The 17,704-nt window shown below is 46.7% G+C and overlaps 1 non-coding gene across 1 annotated transcript; it reads left to right on the top strand.

The window, feature by feature from the left end:
* Positions 1-4,204: 4,204 nt before the first annotated feature.
* Positions 4,205-4,313, top strand: LOC136519161 (small nucleolar RNA R71). The gene has a single exon (XR_010774722.1). It is a non-coding gene; the product is annotated as a small nucleolar RNA R71 (small nucleolar RNA).
* Positions 4,314-17,704: the final 13,391 nt, after the last annotated feature.

Here is a 17,704-nt window from a genome sequence, read left to right on the forward strand (position 1 = left end):
TTAGAGCAAGGGTTAGCACCTAGGGTTTCATCAATTAACCAAAACCAAACTAGAGCTTTTCACTTGGGTAGCCAAAGGGTGTCTCTCAACAAAGTGGGACTAGGCTATACCCCCAAGAAGGACAAGGCAACTTTTGCTCCTCACAATACTAGTTTTGTGAAGAACAATGATCGTTATTGCTATAGTTGCAAGCAAGTTGGGCATCTAAGCAAGTTGGGCATCTAGAGCAACAATGCATGAACAAGAACAAGAATGCCAATGTATCCTCAATTAAGTTTGATTCTTGTTATTTGCTTATCAAGGGTACCAATGGTGTGAAGGCTAAGTTCATTGGTGCACCTATTGTGGGCTCAAAGAAGAAAGCCATTTTGGTGCCCAAGAGCCTAGTTACTAACCTTCAAGGACCTAGGCAAGTTTGGGTACCTAAAAAGAATTGATCTTCTTTTGTAGGTCAATTATAAAGATGGAGGAAGGCATTGGGTGCTTGATAGTGGGTGCACACAACACATGACTAGTGATGCAAGAATGTTCAATTCAATTAACACAAGTGGCAACAATGAGTTTGATAGCATCACATTTGGTGATAATGGCAAAGGAAAGGTCAAGGGGCTTGGTAAGATTGCTATAACAAATGAAATGAGTATCCTAAATGTGCTACTAGTAGAGTCACTCAACACTACTAGGAATATCCACTTCTATGGTGAACAGCTTTCATCACTAAAGGAGCCAAATTCGTCATAATTTTAGTTTTATGACAAATTTATGACAAAAACATGGTTTGTCATAGAAGTCACTGCCATACTTGAACTTCTATGATGAATCTAGAATTCGTCATAGAAGTGGCTTGATCTATGATGAAAAACTTGACCATCATAGAAGTGTTTTGGCATGCAGTGGTAGGGGGCAGCCATGTTGGCGGGTGCTTCCATTGGAGATGCTTTCCATGTGTACATGCTATAGCCGGTTGCATTGGAGATGGTTTGGGTACGTGTCACCTTCTTATTGCACAACATGGCCATCTCTAGTTCTTGCATGTTTCCAGGTTCTTACTAGACCACATACCGGGTCCCTGTTGTTCCACAAGTCAATTTTCTATTGGCACATGTGTCATGTTGTGGTCGGGTCACGAGTCACTTCTTCATTGGACCATGTGTCGTATTTTTATTGGTCCACATGGCAGTGACCACAATACCCTGCATGTCTTTCTTTTACTCGACCACGTGTCACTGATGTTGTACGTCATGTGTGTTAGTATTTTATTGGGCCACATGTCACACCCTAAGCTACCCACAGTGTCTTTTTTATTCGACCACGTGGCAGAACGGATTTGTAGCCATTTATTTGATTCATATTGGCCCACGTGTCCTGTCCTAGCACTTACATGTGTCATTCACTAGTTCATCCATGTGTTAGACTCTTATTCAATGACTGTGTCCTATGCTGGATCTATCGCATGCACACCAATCATTATGTTAGAAAAAATGATTTTAGATCTACACTACTGCATAAAATGACTACATGCATAATTATATTGAACCTAAATCAAATAATAGCATTTTAGCTTGGAAGCAAACCATTGATAGAGTTCACATTTCAAGTCAACACAAGTTCACATCAAAACATCAAACAAACCACATGTTCACTACATCAACAAGACTGAGAGTTACCAGTGCTCAAGAGCATGATATGCTCATAGAGCTTATTGTACTCCTCCTATTGCTGTTTCTTGAACTCCTCAAACTCCCTTTCAGTGTTTTCTACCTTCTTATTTAGTTGATCCACTTGTTCAGTGAGGCCAGCTAAACTTTCCTATTGAGCAGCAAGCTACTCCTGAAGTCTAGAGCAGCTTGTCCTAATACCAGCATTCTTCAAAGAAAAGGTGTTGCAACTGACCTGGGAGAGGACCTTGGAAACAACAACAGCAATAGGTTCTGCTCGTATAGTTTCCATAGCTTCCTACAAAAACCAAGGATGAGATCCATGCACATCTGATGGCTCTACAATGTCAGTACCTCCTCCCTCTTCCCCATGATGAATCCATGTGGTGTATGTGGGTGACATTGTGTACATAAGTGGTGCCTTCACCTCTTGCCAAGTTTTATCCACCTGGTTAAGACATTGTGTACATGGGCAAGGGATCTTTTGCTCTAAGTATTTTTGTTTAACCCACTCAATGAACTCTTCAACTCCATGGTCAACGTCGACGAGAATGGTCTCCCATAAGGAATCCATGATCTATCCATCTATTGCAGCAAAAGTATGCAAAGTCCATTAGAGTTTAGACCATTGGGTGGACAATGGCAAAATTAGCATTAGAACAAAGCATACAGTGTTCGAGAGTACTAATTTGTGCATTTGTTTATATCATACTATGGGACAGTTTAGTTTTCTATTTTTGTGTGATAAAAGCATTTATTACAATTGAAATTCATACATAACAGCCTTTCTTTATGTGTACTTCACTTTATCATGTACAGAAAATGCAGTCCTATAATCATAGAAGAAGGTACTCATACCTTTGTTCTACGAACTGGCATGGCTCCGTTGTAAGCTGCCTCTACTGCGCCTAATCACATGGATGCCAATGCCACCACGCTCCACCGGGAGAGCCCCGCCACCCTCTGGGAATCGGATGGATTGGTCCACCATCTACGACTGCATATATATAGGGAACAAAGGTTCATTACCAAATAATTATTCATATGTTACCTTGGACATTATATTGACGCCCGATCTAATGTCGCAGAAGGTCTTGTGGAAGATTCTTTATCCAATGGTACACTCGATCGTCGATACGCCTGGATCATCCTTCTTAGCAAGGAATGGTGAAGCGAGGAGGTGGTCGTACTCAAATCAGAGTGTGTAGATCATGTTGACCATTTCTTCTTATGGCTGATTGGTCTTGTTCTTCCTCCTTCTTCAGTTCTTCTTCTTGGTCACTGTTATCTCTTCAGGTAGGTGTGGCTTTTGTGGATGACTAGGAGATTGCAAGATGCGGTTCTTGAAAGAGAACTTCTCCTTTTTATCCTTGATTGTGAAGCAGATCTTGGCACTGTCCGCATAGATGATGGCTTTTGTGATGCTCAAGAAAGGTCGGCCTAGGATGATAGGTACCCTTTCTTCTCCACCTATTTCCAAAACCACAAAGTCTATGGGAACATATGATTGTCTCACTCAGATGATGGCATCTTCAAGAGCTCCCTTGTGGTAGTAGAGTGATTGATCTGCAAGTTGCAAACGCATGTTTGTGTATAGCAAAGTATCTCAAATAATTTTATCATAGATTACCTTAGGCATTATGCTAACACTTGCTCTAAAGTCATAGACAGCTTCCTAGAAGATATGAGATCCAATGGTGATAGGGATGATAGGTCTCCCTGGATCACCTTTCTCATCAGGCAAGGTGTAATCTATCCACCTTCCTGTCGATGGCTCTATGTAGTAGTAAGTTGCATTGTGAATACGGACAAGATTTGTAGTTTCTAAATCTTCCGACTGCCCTACAATCTTACCTTTGTTAGATGGAGGAACAGCAGCCACCAACTGAGCTATTTGTGATTCTATCATTTTATTAAAGCTATGCTGGTTCTTAATGGTAGAAGCAAAGCTATCCATTCTATTATTTATGTTTTATAATATTTTATCATTGGTAGCTACCTTCTTAGATAATCCTTCCATAAGTCTAGATTGGCCAGCAATTAATTCTCTGAAGAGTGGTTGATTGAAGTTATTATAATTATTACCTTGAGGGTTACCTTGGTAGTTTGGCCTCTATTGCTGGTTCCATCCTTGATTCTACTGAGGATGGAAGTAATTGTTGTTGACGAAGTTCACATCCTCATGAATTTTCGAATAGCTGTTCCTTGAATGCCCAGTGTTTCCACACTCCTCACATGTCATACGGGAATCATGAATGTGCATCACTTCTTGCTTCTCATTGGCTCGGTCTTTGAGCTTCTTCATCTGTAGGTCCATCTTGGCAGATAGCATGTCTACCTCCTTGAGTTGATGCATACCTCCACCTCTCTTGTGGGTTTGAACACATTCTTGATTCCAGCCTTGGTTGGAGGCCATCTTCTCCACAAGAGTGGTCGCAGCTGGAAGTGTAAGTGACAAGAATGCACCTCCACCAGCAGCATCCATGGTCTCACTAGTACTGTTGGTCAACCCAAGGTAGAACATCTACATGAGTAGCCAATTCTCCATCCCATAATGAGGACATTCTAAAATATAGTCTTGAAAGCGTTTCCATGCCTCAGGGATAGATTCATCATGTTGCTGCTAAAAACTTGAAATTCTCCCACACAGAGCATTGGTCTTGCTCATGGGAAAGAACTTCGCTAGGAAGGCAGTGGAGCAATTATCCCATGTAGTGTTTCTATCTTTGTTGGCGTAGAACCACTGCTTTGCCTTCCCCAAAAGTGAGAATGGGAAGAGGCAAAGTAAAATGGCATCCTTGGTTACTCCCTTGATGGTGAAAGTGCTGCAAATCTCTAGAAAGTGTTGGAGATGTGTACTCGCATCTTCATGTGCCTTTCCACAAAATTGGATCGCTTGCACCATATTGATGAGAGCCGGCTTGAGCTTGAATCCATTGTCTCCAACTTTGACATTAGGTCTAGTACGGATTTTGGCAGTGGATGGAGCAGAAAATTCACAGAGAGTCCAGTTAGCCATGACTTCAAATTCTAGTGTTAAGCTTTGCCTTATATGGTTGTCTTTTGACTTTAAAGCTAAAACTTTTTTGAGTTTAGCCTTAGTCCTCTTAAGTAGTGCTTCTGGATTGTCCATGTAGTTTGCCAAAAGGTCAAAACCGGTCATACATTACCCTACATAAGATACGCAAATAGACAAAACAAGGGTAAGCCTGTTTGAGCAGAGGTTTATGGTTTATCTCATTCACATCAATAAGTATAAGTTTATCAATACTTCCTTTGCCTAGCTACCTTCCCCAGCAACAGCGCTAGAAAAGCTTGTTGGTATTTGCTAACTTGTCACTTGTTTTAATAGCCACCTATTAATTACCTACATCTCCTAACATTACTTTACTAGGTTATCATCCCTAGTGATGGGGCCAGAGATGCTTGTTGGTGCCGCCTAGCATCACTACTAGAATGATACTAAGTAGTTCTTTATTATCTTACATGACTAGAAAGAATATATAGATATGAATGAAAAAGGATCTGCAAGCGCACAGATAATATACCATTCTAGCACTTCACCCGGGACTATTCTAGGTATCGTTATTTATATTTTTACCACAGGGAAGGTCTAGCATGGACAAGTATTAATAGCTTATACTATTGATGGAGAAGTAAACCATAACCAATATTCTACTCATAACTGGGGTAAGTCATAGGATAAGATATATAATAAGTATTGATCAATGATAATGATAAATCACTCAGAGTACTCCTTTCTATGGCAATAGCATGGTCAGGTAGAATATTAGAGGAATAATTCCTAGGTCATCCTTAATTATAAGTCAAAGCATACATTGATTAGTGCAATTACACCTAGTAATCATGGCTAAGATCATCTTCATATCTACATATAAGGGATATTACTAGGGAAGAGTAAGAACATATCTTCCTTCATAATCAGATCCTATGTGCTACCTACATCGGGGAGTGGACTACAATGGCCTCAATGGGAGTGTCACGTCTACGATCTACCACATGACCCAGAATATAGGGTGTATTCGTAGGTAAACAATGTATAAGCACCACGCTTACACAATGTCGACCACCCACCCATGGTACCTTAGGGTGAGCGCTATATGAACTTATGCATGAACATGATGATAATCCAACTACACTGAGCTTATAATCAAAGTAGACAATGAACATTATAACGAAGAACATGAATAAGATGAATACTAATATTGTCATAACAATTGTATCAAGCATATAAAAATAATAGAGATACAAAAGAGAGGGTGTACAAAGATTATACCGAACCATGCTCTTGACACGATCGGGAATCCAAGTGAAGCCTGCTTGCCTCCCTCTAGACCTAGCATAACTTGCTATGCCCTAGAATATGATGGATCTGTAAGGATGATTACGGTTTCTGTTTTCTCAAATGACTTGATGACAAGGGTTATGCCTAGGGGAGAGGTAGGGGCTAGATTATATAGCCCTGAGGGTCCAACATGAGCCCTTGGATCAAACCGACTTAAGCAATAGCCTAGAAGCATCCTCTAAGGTGGTGGGGAACCAACATAGCAATGAGGCTGATAGGTGGGTCCCATAGGGGCCAGGCGGCCCACCAAGAGGCCAGGTGGTGCCACCTGTCAGGGGGTGGCCCTCTGCTTCGGTGATGTGGCTTCTGAGCCCTTCTAGAGTCTTCCCATGTAGGTACCATGGTGGGACTTCGTATTTTCCTTTGATGATTAGGTCCTCCTTGGCGGTTTTCTAATTAAACCCTCATGGAAACACAGATTCACCAAAACTTATAGAATTTATTAGTTTAAACCCCTAGACCTTTGTTGGTGATCTCAATTGTGCCCATATACATGTTTTATTGATGGTTTATAATGGTTGTTAACTACTGTCAACAAACTCCCCTAAGCTTAGCCTTTGCTAGTCCCTTAGCAAAGCTAAACTCAGTAATGGATCAGGAGTTGCGTCAATGCTTTCACTTCTCAAAAGTACACATGCATTCAAACAAGAATTCTCCTCCGGATTAGAATAAACTGATATGACTCTCAAACTTACCCATATTACCTTCAACTATGTCAAATTTTAAGAGCATATGTGGGTGGTGTGTACGTGATCTTGATTTTAAGAGCATGACAAACCTCTCATAAGGGTCAACAAAGCTTGACTAAACTCAATGCAATGCAAGCAACATATATGAGTGAAAGTTTTCTTAATCTAAATATCATATATTGTTCTGGTAGGAATTCAAGCTTTGTCATACAAGGAACTCATCATGTAAAATTTGTATGTTTTTCAAAAGATAAATCTCTAGAACTCTAGTATCACTAGGAACAAGATAAACAATAGCTCAGACCTTCTTATATTATATCCGTCAATTACCTAGACTTAGATCAAGCATATGGTACCCATGAGTTTCAAGTTCAGAGTAAATTCTTATATCAAAACAGTCATATCCAAAACTCAGGAGAATTCAAGGCTGAAAACTAGGTACTTAAAAGGAATTACAGCAGAGCAACTATTTATCATTTCCATTGCAAGAGATTATCCTTAGAGTCCATTTTATTTATTCAGCTCTTAAAAACAGAAAACTAGACACACTTTTTATTTTGTTTTCAAGTTTTAAGATCACACCTTAGTAATATATATAACTAGTTAGGACAAATTTTTATTTTGTTTTAGTTTGTTATGTATCTTTTTATTTCTTTAGCTAATATAAAGCAAAATCAAAAGTAGTAAAACTAAAGGAAAGAAATACTTAGCAAGATACATGATGGATGCTCCTCCCCCAAGCTGGATGTTGCTGTGGTCGATTGTTGAATGTTGAGTGATCTTTCTCAGAGTGTGTTTGCTAGCTTATGTCCTTCTCATTCATCCAGAAGTTGGGTTCCTCATGTGTAGCGAGTATAGCAGCGATTCAGGAAGATGTACTTTGGGTGGATGAAGACAGCTGGGTAAACTTGCTCTTGATCTTATGTGTCATCTTGCAAAATACTCTAACAAGAACACCAAAACTTGTGTCACAGATTAAGATAAGGGGTTAGCGGTCACCCATTCAAACATTTGTTGTCCTTGTTGGTTTAGATAGATTTTCTTTTGGTAGAATTTTAGCATGATGTCCATTTACTATTTTTAGATTTTATATTTTATGATATGCAGAACAAAAAACATGTATGTATAGTATTTTAATTTTTATGCCACCACAGTGAATATTCCCATGGGTTTTTACACATCGTAGATTTATTCACATGGGGCTTTATGATGCAAAGATGAAATGTAGTCATTAAACTTTTTATCTTTCTTTTATTAACACGATGTAAATGCAGAGAAGTAAATATGCTAAAGTGAAAAATAATTTATGCAATGCTAGAAAGTAAATATGGATAACTACCGTTGTTACCTCATGGTGAGGGTTTAGATTTTTAAGTCCTCGGGACAGGACTTGACTAGGGAGAACTCCTTCATTCCTTGGGTGCATCATCCATTCTCAATGGTGGAGACTCAGATGACTACACTTCTTGTGATGGTGATTCCGATGATGATGCCACCTTTTGTTTCCACACCTGCCTAGACTGTTACTTGTCTTAGGTGGAGTAGGTTCATCTTTCACAGACACTTTAGGTTCTTCATCTTCCCATTCATTCCATCAGGGTTGGTTCCTTTGACATTGGGATGATCGACGTCTCCTCCTAGAGTGGCTCATCTTCAGCTATTCATAAGTAGTATAACTATTAAAATAATAGCATACCTGTTGGTGTTTCGAACAAACATTGACTAGTAAATTTATGGTTATTGCGCGTTAGGCCCGGATGGTGCACTAAAGGACATGAGGTTTATACTAGTTTGGGCTAAATGTCCCTACATCTAGTTTGCTGCTGCTGCTCGTGTTATTAATACCAAAAATGGTTCATAGTAGGGGGTACAAATAGTTGAGAGAAGAACGAGTCCCAAGTCTCTGATGGAATAATCAAAAAGGTCACCGAGAGCTTGGTCACTGCTCAGCTGTGTGTGAAGCGTTGTGTTCAACTTATCTATCAAGAGTTGATCCCCTTAGTGGGGGACCCTGCCCTCCCTTTTATAGACCAAGGGAGGAGCAGGGGTTATAGATGGGAGAAAGGAGAAAAACCAGAGGCCAAGAAGCCCTGCTGAAGGTGTTGAGCCCTCCTTTTTCGTTGAGCCAGCCTTGCTGAGATGGCTAGATAGTGTTAGGGATTGGCACGTTCGCCGTGTGCCCATGTCCTAGCGACGCCATGCCCTTACAAGATCAGCAAGTGGCCATCTCCTGTCCCGCCCCTTCGGGTGGCATGTCGGACAAGGGTGTTGACCTGTGGCCCTATGGGGAGCGGGTGGTGCGGTAACAATACGTCCGTCACTATAGATGGTGCGAGCCTCTTCCTGGACCGTAGTGGTTGTCATATGCCAATATTAGTATCCGCACCTGAGGGCTAGTGGCAGTGCCTACAACACTGTGGGACAAAAGTCAGCACCTACAACACTATTAAATTACTATTAGGTCGGATAGGGCTTAAAGCGCCCATCCCATCGTATCCTAACGGTACCTTCCCGTAGGCGTGCAGGGCATGGTCCTCGGTATGGCGGTTGACTCGAATGTCCTATCATACCCTGTGCTTGTCAGCATGAAGGAGCAGGGCATAGTCATTGGGTGAGGCAGAGCTAGCCCTCAGTCGTCGGGCGAGGCAGAGCCCACCCTCGGATGTTGGGTGAGGTGGAGCCGGCCCTTAGCCATCGGGCGAGGCAGAGCCTGTCCTTAGACATCGGGCGAGGCGGAGCGCATCCTTGGTCGCTGGGCAAGGCGGAGCCAGCCCTCAGGGGTAGGATGAGGCGGAGCTAGCCCTTAGGGGTTGGGCGAGGTAGAGCCAGCCCTTGGGGGTCGGGCAAGGCAGAACCAATCTTCCGTTGTTTGGGGCAGGAAGCATAGTAGCGTTCTTATCTGATCGGAAGTGTCAATGTTCAATGGTTATTAGTCCCACCTCATTGGGTACCTCGGTATTAGGTCTCCGACAGTAGCCCCTGAGCCCCCGGGTGATTCGGATAGAATCGCCTAGAGGGTATTTTGATTCGCCAAAGGGTGCACGCGAGCACACCCATCGGGTGTAGCCCCTGAGCCCTCGAGTGATTCAGATAGAATCACCCGGGGGGTATTTTGATTCGTTAGAGGGTGCACGCGAGCGCACCCATCGGGTGTAGCCCCTGAGCCCCCGGGTGATTCGGATAGAATCGCTCGGGGGGTATTTTGATTCGTCAAAGGGTGCGCGTGAGCGCACCCAATGGGTGTAGCCCTCGAGCCCTCGGGTGATTCGGATAGAACCGCCCACGGTGCAATTTCAGATCCTTCGTGGGTAAGGTTGTGGGATTTGGTTTTTGTCAGCTAGATAGTTTTAAGGGGACCCTGGTATCTCAGTTCGCGGGGATTTTATCCAGGGTTAGTCTGGATGGGACTCGATTATGGATCGAGACCCCCTGCTAATGTTCGCAGTACCTAGGGTCTTAGTCAGCTCATGGCCCTGTCCCTTGTTGGGATGGCCATTGAGACCGTTGGGCCAGCCCTTAGGCTTTCTAGGCCCTCCTAGGTCCATCGAAGAGATTTTCATGGCCTATATCCCCTCCGTAGGGGGAGAGTCCTGATTCGTTCGGGAAGGCGAAGTGTTCCAGGGTGATTTTCATGGGAAAGGATAGGGATCGTGGGCGCGTATCCTATGATGTGACATGGTGGCATGTTCATGGCAGGGCTCAGAGATTGAGGCAGACGGTTGCGCTTCTCACATCCGTCGCCCCTAGGGTTTCAGTACTCTGTCTTTTCGCCTTCGCATCGCCTAACCTCCACCACCAATCTGCCAGAGCTTCCCACACTAGTACTACCACCACCGTCGAGCTAGCATACGCATTACAGCCGCTGTTGGGCTTGCATCCGCATTATAGCCGCCGTCGAGCTCATACCCGCATCGTAGCCGCTATTGAGCTTGCATCTACAACACAGCCGCCACTTCAATGGAGCTGTGGTGTAGATCCAACATTACCTCTCAGCGCCTAGAGGGCCTCATCCACCGCATCCTCCTTCACCCGTTGTTCGCCTTCGCGGAGTGGCTGCTTCCTGGTGATGAGGATGAGTCGTCGCCGCCCAAGGGGTATGTTGTATCCTTCGTTCTCTTCCAAGAGCGGGGATTCACCGTCCCTACCCACATGTTTCTTTGAGGGCTATTGGATTACTACCAGGTGGAGTTGCAGCATCTTAATCCCAATGGGATCCAGCATATCGTGGCATTCGTTGCCCTGTGCGAGGGGTTCCTAGGGATTAGTTCCCACTTCGATCTATGGTGGCACTTCTTCACTGTCAGTCTATCGAAGAAGCGGGTCGGGAAGCAGGAGTTGAGCACACCGATAGGTTGTGCTAGCATTCATCTACGCAACACCTGGGCGTCCGACTACCCATTGATGCACTTGTCGAGCTCCAACAAGGGGTGGCACTCACAGTGGTTCTATATCAAGAACGAAGTGACCACCCCTTTGCCGGTGTACACTAGGCGCCTCCTCGAACAGGCTCTAGGGTCATGGAGGTGGGGTGTCCTAGACAAAGATAAGAAGAGGATCAAGGACCACCTCGCCACCTTCCAAATTCTAAAGGATAGGGGCGTGAAGGGGTCGGGGATCATCGGCACGTACCACACACAGGAGGGTAGCGCCGCTGATGAGTTGCGTACTCCCCCTGTACCTAATGGCGCCCTGGGGCATCACTTGAAGGGACAACGCTCGCCGACAAAGCGCTCCCTCCCACCAAAGTGGCATAGCGGATCAAGGAGGCGATGGAGCTTTTGAAGGACACCGATGGCATTGTCCTTGACTTTGTGTATCCAGTGCCGAGACATCCTCCAATGTGGCCAGAACTAGGGTTCATCGATTTCATAAGTTCTCCTTTCCCATGTCTTTTTCTTTACTTAAACTTCTGACCCTTTGACGCTGACCTCAGGATTGCGGGACCAGCCGAGGAGTCTTGTCCTCATGGATAGCCCGGCTTTGCTGCCAAAGGACCTGATCCTGGTGGCCATGAATCGTATCGTGGCCGCCTAGGACAAAAGGATGAGGGAGCTCTAGAAGAAGGAGCGGCTACAGAAGCAGCAAGCGTGTGATCGAGGAGAGGAGACAGACAGTGACGATGATGACGATGATGACAAGGTAGCCACTAGCGTGGATTGGGACATCCTGGAGGATGAAGGTATGCTGACAGTCGCCCACCAACCCATGCAGGGACCCCTCCCCTTCCACGTATAGGGAAGCGAGTCCTCGAGGCCGGTTGTAGCCGGAGAGGCTGTCGCCCCATCTGGGGTGCCACTGGAGGATCAGTGGATGGGGAAGATGGGTCGCCCGCCACCCCTGTGGTGTTGATGGAGGGGGCGGCTCTGCTATTGTGCCCCATGAGCTGATGGGGGTGAGTGGGTCTGCCACCACATCCGAGGCATTGAAGGAGAGGGGCGGCTCCGTTGTCACACCCTCAGAGATGAGGGAGACAAGCCCCCCTGCCCGGGAGTAGGGGCAGGCTCAAAGCAGTCCTACCTAGATGGCTCGAGGCAGGGGTCTAGGGGTTCATCCCCAAAACATTACCGCCACCTAAAGGCGTCAGAGTAGGCCACTGACTCTCCTATTTCCCCCTTTTTATTTTTTTGTTTTGACCTTATGCCATTTTTCCTCTTGCAGATTCTTGTGATGGGGCCACTCTCTGGGGCTGACGCCCAAGAAAAGCCTTGCCCTTTAGGTGGGACGGACGACGCTACCCGATGTCGCCCTTATTTTGGGCAGGAGCGGCGCTGATGCTATGGCCTCGTTGGCTGATCCGGTGGCGCCCGTGGTGGTGCCTGTGCCCTTGGTGGTTACCAAGCGGGCGATGTCTTCCATGGCGGGTGTGGCACCGCTAGCTAGGGGTCCAGTGTCACCGGTGGGGGTCACTGTGACTGCACCAAGCCAGGAGCAGCTAGACACGGCCATGGAGGTGTTCGGTGGGGCGGCACAATCCGCGCCTCTGATGGTCCAAGCGACGGCGCCCAACGTGGGCTGGGTGGAGGAGGACGTGGCTAAAGGGTCCCCAACCTCGATGAGCTAGGCATAGTCGAACATAGCCATGGTGGCATTCGAGGGGGCGGCGCAATCCATGCCACCGGCGACCTAGGCTACAGTGCCCAAGATGGGCCGGATGGAGGAGGACACGGCTAGAGTGTCTTTGAGCATCATGGCGATGGTGGAGAGGACCCATAGGAGGTTGCCCCTGGCCTTGTTGTTGGGGGCATCTGCTCCCCTACGCGGGGGGAGCCACCGCTCCTGTGGATGGCCGCCGAGGACCCAACATCGGCTCTTTTCTCACTTGACGATGCTGCCGAGAGCTTGGAGTGGGAAAATCTTGACATCGGGTTCTTGGCTATGATGAATGCCTTGGACTAGGCTAGTGGTGCCTTGCACAAAATCCTCATTCCTACTAGCTAGGTATCAGCTTGATCTTCTCCCTTATTTTCTTCTTTCTTCATGCATTTTTGTGTTTTCGTATTTTTGATACCGATCTTCTTTTCAGTGTATTGTTGCTCGTAGCCAGAACAAGTCCTAGTTCCTCCATGAGCAAAAGGCAGAATGGGACCACACCGAGGAGGCCTAGCTATGAGGAGATGTGGGCGCACAGCTTGTTGCCGCCCAGCAGCGGGAGCCCGAGGCACGTCGAGACGCGGAGGAGATCCATGGGATGTTTGAGGACTTGTTAGTGAGGGTGAAGCTAGATGAGGAGGCGGTCGCTAGGATTCAAAAGGAGCGAGATGAGCTACTCCAGAAGGATGCCGTGGCTAGTGAGTGGGCCATTGAGGTCCTGGCTGAGCTAGAGATGGAGTGGGATCTCAGGCCGAAGGCCGAGGATAGGTCCACGGCCTTGCAACAGAGGGTGGACCGAGACGCTGAGTTTATCGCCCGGTTAGATGGGCAGTGGGACAAGCTATGCCAAACCGAAGAAAGACTTCGGTCGGAGCATGGCATGGCCCATGAGGAGCGCGACCGGGTCGTTCGAGAGCACGACAAGGCGCGTCAGGTGGTCAACTCCCTCTAGGCAGATCTTGGAGCCACGGTGAGCCAAAGGTTGGACGCCAAGAGCCTCTCGGCCGGGCTAGGCAAGGAGCTTTCCGAAGTGCGAGGGATCCTTCAGACTGAGAGTGATGAGCACGACCTTCTACAAGCCACTGTCGGGGTGGTCATTGATGCCCTAAGGGTGGCATAGCCAGAGGGAACCCGCTCGCTCGTGGCTCGTGCCGCAGGTATCATGGCATGGGTAGGCCAATGTGAGGAGGACGCCTTTCACACTGGGATCACCCAGGCCTTCACCGTTGCCTATTCCCATTATGATCGAGAGATCAACTTGGAGGTAATAAGCCAAGGCTTTGCGACTATCTATGAAGATGCTAAGCTAGATGAGATGGAGAGGGCAAGTGACTCCCCTTGTGCGGAACCTAGCAAATAGGCTGAAAGAAATGGTTCTCCCTCAACGGAAGTAGTTAGTTGAATCAGTTCGATAAACGTTTATCCGTAATATGTGAACAAGTGTCAGTTCTTTTGTGTCTGAAAATGGATTCGTGGCTTTATTTCACAATTTTGTTTCATTTGTTTGATCTTACCTTCTTCCCTTTTTGCGATGAAAAAAGATTTACATGATCGACCCTTCCGTTTGTTAAGACCGTAGGGCCCGAGGTGCTTAGGGGAAATTTTGATTGTGCTTGGTGAGCAAAATTACCGTAGTCGTCTAGGGCATGGGCCTTTTGCGATCTTACCAATATGTTCCTCCAAACTTTGCTATCAGTCTTGGTGTGAGGAAGAGGTCTGCTATAATGACTATTTTGAAAAAAGAAAGGAGTAACCCATACCTTTATCAACCCCCAAGTGAGATCCGACCCCTTGTGGTTGCTGGGGTTAGATGTTACTGGAGACCGGAGCGAGGGAAGTGAACTTATGTTTGTTCTCGCATGTACCCCTTACTTGGGATTTTGGCGATCACTGTGTGACCATACGTTCGGTATCATTGCTGGTCTGGCCTTCCTCGAGCCCCCGCACATGGTGGGGATTCGGTCAAGGGCTGGCTCATTTTGTGACTATCGCCCCATCAGCGGTTTTTTCGCAACTAGAGGGGTTAAGGTGATGTCACTTGCCTCGATGGCTCGAGTGATGTGCTTCAGGAGCTTGCTAATGGGGATGTTCAGGTGGAATCCGATCCCATCGCTTTGCGACAGAGTCAGCAAAGCCCTCGGGTGGCATTCCATTGCTCCTTGCCCTCGCCTTCCAACAAATTCCCCCTCAATGGGGTTTCTATGGGCTTGGCTAGGGGTTGGAATGAACTAGAAGGTTGAGATGACCCTATCTGCCTCAATGTAGGTTGGGCATAGGCTGCTGAGGCTCATCTGTGTTTTCTCCCCTAACTCTTGTTCGACACTGGCTGGCCCTGGACCCTTTGTGGGTCAACCTTCGAACCTCGGTCTCTTGATCCAGCTCGAGCCCCTGAGCCCTTTAGGGTCTGATAGGGGTCGGCCATGTTTTCACGCGTTACCCCATCCTCGGTTTCCACAATCAGAGGGGCTGAGTTGACGACACTTGCCTTGATGGCTCGAGTGTTGCGCTTAATGAGCTCGCTAATGGGTATGTTCGTGTGAAATCTGGGTCCATCATTCGCTGACGGGGTCGGTAGAGCCCTCATGTCGCATTTCACTACTTCTTAACCTGCCTTCCAGCAGATGCCCAAACCATTCAATTGGCTTAGGTGTCCCATTGGCCTCTCCTCAATGGAGATTCTATGGGTTTGGCTCGGCGTTAGAATCGAACGAGAAAGGTCAAGACATCCCTGTCTGCTTCTGAGTGGGTCGGGCAAGGCCACTGGGGCTCGTCTCTATTTTTCTCCCCTGGCTCTATTTGATGCAAGGCATCCTCAAGCCCTTCGCGGGCTAGCCTTTGAACCTCGGTTGATCGCCGCTCATATTGAATGAGGCGGCTGCCGCTTCGTGACGTGACATGAAGCATTGAGATGTAGAGATTTGCATATGCAATGTTTGGACATATGGATTTAGTGTATCACTTAATTGAAATGAAAGTGGGGTTTGGCATCGTTACCTTGGTGATATGAGCAATGGGAAGCTCCTACCAGACATGTCCATATGGGGTTCGGGCCCGATGTTTGCGATGAGGTCGGCGTAACCTGCATAAGCATCGCTATTTTTTGTTTCTTGTCTCTCAACGGCGATCTGAGCTGCTTGATTGATTTAGTCGACCTAACAGCTTCTCCTCAAAGGAGGTTCTATAGGGGGACCCCTCCAAACCCTTCTCGGTGGGAGCTAAGGCTTGCGGTGCAGGGAACTATGAGTTCGATTTTATGCTGGTGAACAAAAAACATTGTAGCCACCGAGGCGTAGGTTCTAGGCGGTTCACCCTAGTTATATTCAAAGTTTTATACCCACACACCGTGCTTTCGGTTTTGAACATATGGAGGGGTTGGGCGAATAGGGTGTCTAAACAAATAGACACCCTCGGTAGCCCCTGAGCAATGTCCGTGCCTTTGCTGTTGCTTGGGTCGGAGGCTCGGTAAAGAAATTAACACTCAATGTAAGTAAACAGGGGTGCTTATCTTTCAGTGGTCATTCATTCGTTGTTTTGCCTAGGCCGCCCTAGTTGACCCAGGAGGCCCATTGCAGAGCGTGGTGCTCAATGTTGCAGATGACGGCGCCTTCGAGAATCCCATGGAGCGGTAGGACATCGTCGATGTAGTACTCGTAGTAATGCTAGACAAATACTGTAATTGAATAAGTTTATGGGGGAGCCCCCTGAGTGAACAGTCCTTTGAATTTAAGAGTACATTCTTCCTTTTTGTGATGAAATCACTTTGTAAGTGTGCAATTTGTGCAAAGAATGAACAATGAACAAATTTTCATCTTTTGTTATGGAAAATAGTCTTTTCAGCTTCCTCTCTTTGTAGAAGAGGTTTCGGTGCACCCTTCGACCCTTCCCATGGCTCAGGTTGTAAAGGCTAGGAGTGCAGGTGAAGAAGTTCTAATCACGCTGGTGAGCAAGGAGGTCGTAGCCGCTAGGGGCGTGGGTTTCCCATAGTCCTACCAGTTGTACTTAGAAATTGTTCCTGAAATCCTAGCCCTTAGGACTTGTTACAGGAAGAGTGGAAAACTTAGAGAATGTTTGCAAGATAAATGTACTTGTATCATTTGTATCAGTCCCCCGAGTGAGGTCCGACCCCTCGCAAATTGCAGGGGTCAGGATGTCACTAAAGATCAGGGGATTTGTAAAGACAAAAACTGATAAGAAGAAGTATGTGTTTATTTAAGGGTAAAACTGACGTAGCTGCTCGATGTTCTAGGAGTTGGTGAAAACCTTGTCGTTGATGGTTTTCAACTTGTAGGCGCCTGGGCGGAGTACTTCCACGATGATGTATGACCCCTCCTAGGGTGGGGAGAGCTTGTGGTGGTCCTTGTTGCTCTGCACAGGGCGGAGGACAAGGTCCCCAACATTGAAGGCTCGGTCCCACACCCATCGGCTATGGTACCATCGCAACGCCTGCTGGTACTTGGCCGAACAGAGGAGGGCAATGTCGTAGGCTTCATCTAGTCAGTCCATGGCGTCTTGGTGGGATGCCTTGGCTCCCTACTCATCGTATGCTCTGATTCTTAGCGCTCCATAGTCGAGGTCCATTGGGAGTATGGCCTCAGAACCATAGACCATGAAGAAAGGTGTGTAGCCGATGGCCCCGCTAGGAGTTGTCCTTAGGCTCCAGAGCACCATCAGGAGTTCGGCGACCCAGCGCATGCCAAACTTGTTCAACCGATTGAAGATCCTGGGCTTGAGGCCCTGAAGGAGCATGTCGTTTGTGCGCTCGACCTGCCTGTTTGTCTAGGGGTGCGCAATGGTCGCCCAATCGATCCGGATGTGTTGTTCATCGTAGAATCGAATGAATTTCCTATTGGTGAACTATGTGCCATTGTCTATGATGATGGAGTTTGGTACTCCAAAGCGAT

This window comes from Miscanthus floridulus, chromosome 17 (genome assembly GCF_019320115.1).
Source record: "Miscanthus floridulus cultivar M001 chromosome 17, ASM1932011v1, whole genome shotgun sequence".
NCBI lineage: Eukaryota > Viridiplantae > Streptophyta > Magnoliopsida > Poales > Poaceae > Miscanthus > Miscanthus floridulus.